Source organism: Triticum dicoccoides, chromosome 6A (genome assembly GCF_002162155.2).
Source record: "Triticum dicoccoides isolate Atlit2015 ecotype Zavitan chromosome 6A, WEW_v2.0, whole genome shotgun sequence".
Lineage (NCBI taxonomy): Eukaryota > Viridiplantae > Streptophyta > Magnoliopsida > Poales > Poaceae > Triticum > Triticum dicoccoides.
In genome coordinates this window covers 175,752,023-175,759,951 of record NC_041390.1, presented here as the reverse complement: position 1 = coordinate 175,759,951, position 7,929 = coordinate 175,752,023, and the positions used below count along the sequence as shown (strand labels likewise).

Genomic DNA, 7,929 nt, shown 5'->3' with positions numbered 1-7,929 from the left:
GTTTCGCTGCGTTTGGACTCTGTTTTGTATTGATTTTCTGTGAAGTAAAATACAAGCAAAAAACAACAACTGGCACTGGGAACTATGTCAATAGGTTAGTCCCAGAAATGATATAAAGTGGCTATAAAATGATTGTAAAACATCCAAGAATGATAATATATATAACGTCATGGAACAGTAAAAAATTATAGCGTTGGAGACGTATCAGGACGACTGGAGAGAGTGGGGGGGGGATTTGGTAAGTCCCCGCTTATATACAAACAGATTTAGACCCGGTTGGTGGCTCTAACCGGGACTAAAGGCTCCCTTTAGTCGCGGTTCGATCCACCAACTGGGATTAAAGGTGAAATTCACCTAGGCCAAGCGGCGGGAAGCCAGGCCTCCTTTAATCGTGGTTGGAGCCATCAACCAGGACTAAAGGCATGTGCGTCTCGTGTTGAATTTTTAGTCCCACCTCGCTAGTTGAGAGGAGCTCGCAGTGGTTTATAAGCCCCGCTGCGGCTACCCTGTCGAGCTCCTCTCTAAGAAGACCTTTGTGGGCCTATAGAACCTATGCTACCCCGTGGGCCGTGCTTTCCCATGCGGGCTTGCATCCTGACCCAACAAAAGGTTGGGTTTCTAGTCGTATGCAGGTCATGCGGCCCAATAGGTGGGCATTTTTTATTTATTTTCCAGTTTTTTTGCTTTATTTATTTTCTTTTGTTTCTACTTCCAACCAAATATCTACTTCTAATGGACGAGTTGGTTGAATAGTCCCACCACTTTCGTCTGGTTTTTTTCGTCCCTTCCTCACCCCACCGGTTTAGTTTCACGTCACCCTTTCACACAATGAAAAAAATCTGAACGGACCAGAAGTTTCCATGTTTCACGTCACCGGTTTAGTATTGCCTTTATGTGAAAGAATCAATCACGACCAATTTTTAAAGATCAAATCTAAATTAATTAGAGTTACCTTAAATCACTCAATCACATTAATCTTCTCTATCTCTTCTCTATACTACCTAAAAGAAACGCAACATTCCATTTCCCCTTTTACGTTTCGTCCACTCCCCTCGCTCCACCCGACGTACGCAGTACGCTCCCCATCCAGTTTCTTCATCGCTAAAAAACACTTTGTCCATCGCCCAGCACATGGGCCAAGCCGAGCAATGCCCCGTGAGCCAGCCCACATCTCTCTCACCTCACGCACCACGTGCAATTCACCCAGTTATCCCATCCCGACCTCACGCTAGGGTTAGCGCGGGCGCCATCCCCAACCCGCCCTTGGCTCCTCGGCCGCCGCTCGCCTTCCTCCGATAGCACCTCGCCGCTGTGTTTGCCTCCTCCCGCCGCTGGTCCGCCTCCACCATTTCAATTCCTCCCAGCACCACGCCAGCGCGTCTCGTCCGCCCTCGATGTGATCGACGCCGACGAGGTTCCGTCATCGTCTCATCGACATATATCCTGACAAGCTACGAGGTAGCCCATTGTGATCTTGATGTTTTCGCTCGATGACGTTTGTTTCTCCTCGTCCGCTGAGACAGGCAGTTTCATTGCGACATCTAGGTGATATGAACGATCCCATCAGGTCGAAGAGCAAGAGGAATGATTCCATCAGGCTGAACGGCAAGCAGCATCCATACCTGACGCACACAGCATCGTGCCTGTCGAGCTGTACTGTTGCTTCAACTCGGATGCAGCAGTACTACGTACTATCCTCTTTCTGATCAGGTACGTGAGCACTCAGATCCCTACTCATGGATGCCATCAGTGGCTGCTTCAATCAATGGTATAAAGGGCCTTGTATGATCACATTGTATGCATGCATTAGTATAGGTGACTTGTCATCTGGTGATCGATTCTATGAACTCCATACATTTGTGTGTAATCAGCAATTTATTTTCTGTGTAATCATGCCACTGATGGATTATTTTATATAGATTTAAGTTCAAAGTAGGAAACAGTACTATGATTATTAAGATTTAACATAAAGGAAGGTTTGGTGATGCTGACTCCACGCGACAGGATGCTCCCATCCGATGGGCGCTGGGGCCGCCCTACTGAACATCGTTGTTGTAGGACAAAATCCCAACGCCCCTGGATCATTCATGGCGTGTAGACATTGCCGACTCACGACTGGATATTAGCACGGCGCCCGGAGAATGCTCGCTTGTGACTTGTGGCTGGACATGATAGGCACCTGGACGATGATGTTGCCTCACACCTGAGCAGCTTAACTAAACGAACAAATCACGGAGCACCGAGGCAAAACATTTGGTTCTTCAGGTACACATCTTCAATTTTGTTGTCAGTCATGTGATCATGGGGAATCTCATCTCAATTTCCTTTTGGTTGTTCATCTCGTTCAGTACGACACGCATCAGCAAAGCTTTACTTAGGTGGCAGTACAATATATTATGGTATGAATGATTGGCGAATGCATGCTGCATCTGTTCTTGTGCCGATTCAGGAATCCAATCAAGGCAGGTGCTCTAATAAAGTGAAATGTATATGATGGATTGCCCAATAGAACACTCCAAAAAATTAATCTTGTAGTTTTTCATTCAAGGATCAATCTCATTTGTTTCTTGTCACATATAAACTGACATGCTAGAAAATTGCCCTGTTGTTAAATTTTCGAACATGCTTTCTTTCTTCGCTGAATATTCAATTCATATTGAACTAATCTCATATTTAGATCATATGCAATTAATTAAGCTGCAGATTCATGGTGACTAATGAAGAAGTTTTTTCAGGCCTATGACTACTAAGTACTAATAAGGAACACTTACTTCAGAAATTAATCGGATGCTCTAATGAGAAGGTAAGCTTGAATGCATTCTTTGCCCTTTCAGTTCGAGGGCTTCCTCGCATTTTTTCTAGCAACACACTCATTTTAAGTGAGAAGGTTTAACTGAATTGAATTGTCATGCAATCCAGTTTCTCGACCGACCAATCGTGATTCATGGGAATTGACATTTACTCTGTACTGAAGTACACAAATTGTATTTGACACAATTGAGCTCATGGTACTAAAATTTTACGCCCCGTTGTATACGCCAAGGTACCCTGCAAGGGCACACGATTTGATGCACCACATCTGTTGAGCAATCCCGGTGTGTTACAGACAGTGTTATAACTTTGCCTTTGATGATTTATTGCTATGCTTTCCTTTTTTTGGATAAAAGGCGCGAGCCCGACTTTATAGATGAAGCCACCAGGCAGAGTCACAACCACAGAATAAACCACTCAGTTTAACATAGCACGAATAGAAAGTATGGGTACAAGGCATCCAGCCTGTCAAGGCACGCAGGCCAGCCAAACGATCAACCAAAGACACTAAGAAACCGTCCTCCTGGACTGCCGCAGTAGAGAAGAAGCCGTAGATTTCATTTTGGATAGCATATCGTCGAAAGCCTCAATGTCCCCATCCTTAGTCAATGATCTCCACTGCTGCAAAAAAACATTAGCTTTAAATAAGCAACTCACAGGGTTAGCCGGGAAAATGTGTTCAATAGTGAACTTGTTTCTAGTAGTCCAAAGCGCCCAACAGACCGCTGCCCAGCCCACCATGAAAACCCGTTTAGACCGGCCTGCTAGAGTATTGATACATCGCCGAAGATCCTCAAAATAGGCAGGGTTCCAGGGAACATGAAGCCAAAGTCTAATGCAACTCCAGATGAATTTTGCTAACGAGCACTGGAAAAATATATGCTTTGTATTCTCTAGGGCGCCACATAGTTGACAACTGTCAGAACCCGGCCCGTTCCTCTTTTTAATCTGGTCAGCCGCAGGGAGTTTGCGACGAAGAGCTTGCCAAAGGAAGATTTTGATCTTAGGAGGTATGCGGGCAGACCAAACTGGTTTAAACTTGTCAGAGTGAACACCAGCGATTAGACGCGAATAGGCCGACTTAACAGAAAAACGCCCCGAAGGGGTGTGAGGCCAAAAAACGGAGTCCTCTTCCTCCGAGAGCAGGGGGAAGCAGGCAGTAAGGCGTTGCCATTCTTCCAACTCCACAGGGGAAAGAGAGCACCGGAAATCTAAAACCCACCCCTGGGCCGAGAGCTCAGAGATAGAGATCTCAGGGTTATCACAAAACGAAAACAGAGTCGGATAAGCCACCGCAAGGGTGGTGTCTGCAACCCACCAGTCTAACCAAAAACGCGTAGAATTGCCGTTACGGACTACGAATTTCACCAGGGACCGAAATATCGGTCTAATACTAACAAGCTGGCGCCAAAATTGAGAGCCACCAGAAGAGGAAGCGAACATAGGACTCGAGAAGGGAAAATATTTAGCTTTGAGAAGGTTTAGCCAAGCAGGACGATCATTAAAGGGACATAATAATCTTCCACCACCACTTTAACAGGAGACACTTATTCATGATTCTGGTGTTAATGATGCCAAGCCCCCCCATGTTCTTAGGTCTGCAAATGAGGTCCCATTTAACCATCCTATATTTGCGCTTGTTATCGGAGGAATTCCAGTAAAAGGCACCCCTGTGCTTATCGAAACCAGCGTGAGTCCCATCTGACAGAAGATAGAAGCCCATTAGAAACATCGGGAGAGAGGAAAGGCAGGAGTTGGTAAGGGCGACCATGCCCGCCTGAGAATTATAGTGCCCTCGCCACGGCAAAACTCTATTGCCAACTTTAGTAACAGCCGGTGGAAACTCTTTGGCCAAAATCTTAAGCGGGGAGATGGGTAGGCCCAAGTATTTGAGAGGAAAGGACCCTAGCGAGCAGTTCAAGAGATGTGCGACCCTCTGCGCTTTCGAGACAGATACCCCAGTCACAATGACCTCGCTTTTAGAAAAGTTGATTTTAAGGCCCGACAAGGCTTCAAAGCAGAGAAGAAGAAATTTCAGATTCATGATGGAGTTATCATTAAGTTCGACCAAAATGATGGTGTCGTCCGCGTACTGGAGGTGGGAGATGCCATTAGGAATAAGATGGGAGCTAACCGGCGAGATGTGACCAGCAGTCGCAGCCCTAGACAGAATATGAGATAAGGCATCAGCCACAAAATTGAAAAGCAGGGGAGACGCCGGATCTCCTTGCCTTAGGACCCTACCGTTGGCAAAGAAGTTACTGGTCTGGCCATTGACAGCCACCGCCGTGTGCCCACCAGAGACAAGTTGCATCAGGCGGTGTACCATCGCACCATCGAAGCCCTTGGCCAACAGAACTCGGCGAAGAAAACTCCAGCTGACTGAGTCATTAGCTTTTTCGAAATCAAGTTTAAGAACTACAGCCTTAGTGTGCTTTGAGTGAAGGTCATTAATTATCTCGTGAAGGCAAAGCACCCCGTCCAGAATGAATCTCCCCTTAATGAACATGGATTGGAAGGGGCTAATAACCCGATGGGCGATCGGAGAAATCCTAGTAGCCATACCCTTGGCAGGAATCTTAGCAAAATTGTTAATCAAAGCAATGGGTCTAAATTGGGATATCAAGTCAGCGCCTTTGACTTTAGGAATGAGGGTGAGAATAGCGTAGTTAAGTCTGGAGATGTCAACAGTCCCCAACCAAAAGCCTTGAGAAATAGCCACAATTAACCCCTTTAGCTGAGTCCAGAATTACCGGAAAAAAGGAATGGAAAAGCCGTCAGGCCCAGAAGCCGCATTCGGGTTGCCAGTCCGGATCGTCTCGAATATTTCCTCTTCCGTGGGAGAGATCAGCAAACTCTCATTATCAGCGCCCGACAGCTGGTCCAGAGGAGACCAAAAGGTCGAAGCCAACTTAAAGCCTAACACGGGCTTATCAGCTAGGAGGTTAGAGAAGAAATCAACCACATGCCGCATGATCACCGATGGGTCAGAGACCCTGACGCCGTCTATCAAAAGGCTATCAATAATGCATCTCTGGCGCCTGCCGTTAGCAATCGCAAAGAAATAAGACGTAGGAGAGTCACCCTTTAAGGTCCAGTTGATAGTACCGCGTTGTTTCCAGTATACTTCCTCTTGCCTATGGATGCCCAGTAGCGCCTGTTCTAAATCATATCGGGTTTGCCATTCAGACGAGGACAGCCCAGTACTATCGGCGCGATCATCTAAAACGCCAATTTGAGCCAGCAGCCTAGCTTTGTCCCGCCTAGACTCAGCGTAGTGGTTTTTAGACCAGCCTCTAAGAAATCTACGCAAAAAATAGGAGCATTGATGCCAGTCATCCATAGGGCCAAAAGAACGTCGATTAGAGGAGAGGAAAGACAGAATCTTTTGTGCCACCAACTCATTAAACCCCTCCACTTGGAGCCATGAAGCATCAAACTGGAATCTCGGAAAGCCCGCTGGGCGCAAACCATCATCAAGAATCAAGGGGGTGTGATCAGAACCAACATAAGCCAGGGCTCTAAGACTGGCACGGGGGAATAAGGAATCCCACCTAGAGCAAACAAAAACCCTATCAAGAATCGAACGAATTGGGGTAGTTTGATGGTTGGACCAAGTGAAACGGGCTCCAACCCTAGGAATCTCACGAATAGTCGTGTGCCTAATGAATGCATTAAAAGCGTCAGCCAGGGGCCACGAGAAGTTAGACGAGCTCTTGTCAGATGGGAAACGGAGCATGTTAAAATCGCCCCCGATCAAGAGGGGTAACTGACATGATTCAATTTTAATACTAATCTCGTCCAAGAAGGCGTAAGATATCGCGTGGTCAGCCGGACCATAAACCACCATGATTTCCAACAAGGAGTTGAGGGATCGAAGGGAAACCACCATACTAGCCCAATAAATGCCATGGTCAAAAGCCACAAAATCGAAAGTATGTTTTTTGGCACCAAGCAGAAGGCCATCGGAAAGCCCAGCTGAGGCCACATAGTTCCAATGAAATCTGTCTACCCCAGCAATGGCCGAAAAGTCGCTCAAGGAAAAGGAAGATTTGATAGTCTCGACAAGGCCGATAAAATCTGTATGTTCGGATCGAACCAGGTCTTTAAGCTGGTCCCTGCGCCCCCTAGCGCCGAAACCACGAATATTCCAAAATAAAGCCTTCATCTAAAAGATAAGTTTTTGATACGGAGACTTGACCTGCTCGGCGCCATGCAGGATTTAGCACGCTTCCTTGCCACATGAATAGAAGTCATCGGGGGAGCTTGATACCTGTCATCTCCCTCCTCTTCCCCACCGGCCACAACCGGTGGGGCGACCGAACCCACCCTAGCCTCCTTGGCCTTCGCAATATCAGCTTGGGCAGCCTCATTTTCCCTAATAACATCAAGAATAGACGAGGGGGAACCCAGGCTAGAATCTAAGCAAATACCAACATCATCTAGAATTTCGAGTAAGTGCTCATCAGATTGTGAAGGAAGAACCAAACGCACAGGAGATACAACCGTGGGTAGGGAGGGAGAAGGGGCTGGAAGCGAACCTGAAGGGGGCATATCCCGAGCCGCAGCACGCCGAGCCGCCCTATCGACCACCCGCTCACCGCTGTTGGAGACGTGGCCGCTCTTGCGGGCCGTGGACGCAGGCGAGCGCACTGGCACCGGACGTGCACGGCTGGGGGTAGACGCACCAGAGGACGGGCCCGAAGCCGCACCCATATCAGCATCAAGCCTACGGCAGAGCCCCGCCGCGGACTGCCTCGAAGCTCCAGAAGCCCGGCTCTTGGCGGAATATTTCTTGACACAGGACTTCTTCTTCTTGGACACAGCAGGGCCAGCCAGGGGGAGATCTTCAATGCCAGACAAGGAGGGAGAAGCGGGACGAGCAGGGGGGTTGGAGCACACAGCCGAGAAAGGAGTGCCCTTAGCCCCACCCGAAACCGCATCCCCTCTGCCCAAGCCAGGCGCCGCATCTTGGGGCCCCTTACCAGCAGGAGCATTTTCCTTTAGCAGATCTTGATCTTCAGGAGAAAGCCCATCCCACTCCGACTAAGTGAAACAGGGGTCAGTCCCATGCATGGAGTCGTCAGGGCCTCCTCCCCGTCTTTGCTTTTATCACCA

The 7,929-nt window shown here is 47.9% G+C and overlaps 1 long non-coding RNA gene across 2 annotated transcripts in view; it reads left to right on the top strand.

Moving 5' to 3' along the window:
• The first annotated feature begins 1,179 nt into the window (after nt 1–1,179).
• Nucleotides 1,180–7,929, top strand: part of LOC119316487 — an 11,915-nt gene continuing 5,165 nt past the window's right edge. The window contains exons 1-5 of one of the 2 annotated variants that reach the window (XR_005153030.1): nt 1,180–1,458; nt 1,546–1,710; nt 2,005–2,265; nt 2,736–2,803; nt 2,920–4,671. This is a non-coding gene — a long non-coding RNA (uncharacterized LOC119316487). Of the gene's footprint in view, nt 1,459–1,545; nt 1,711–2,004; nt 2,266–2,735; nt 2,804–2,919; nt 4,672–7,929 lie in introns of those variants that run through there. The other variant, XR_005153031.1, reaches the window with a different exon arrangement.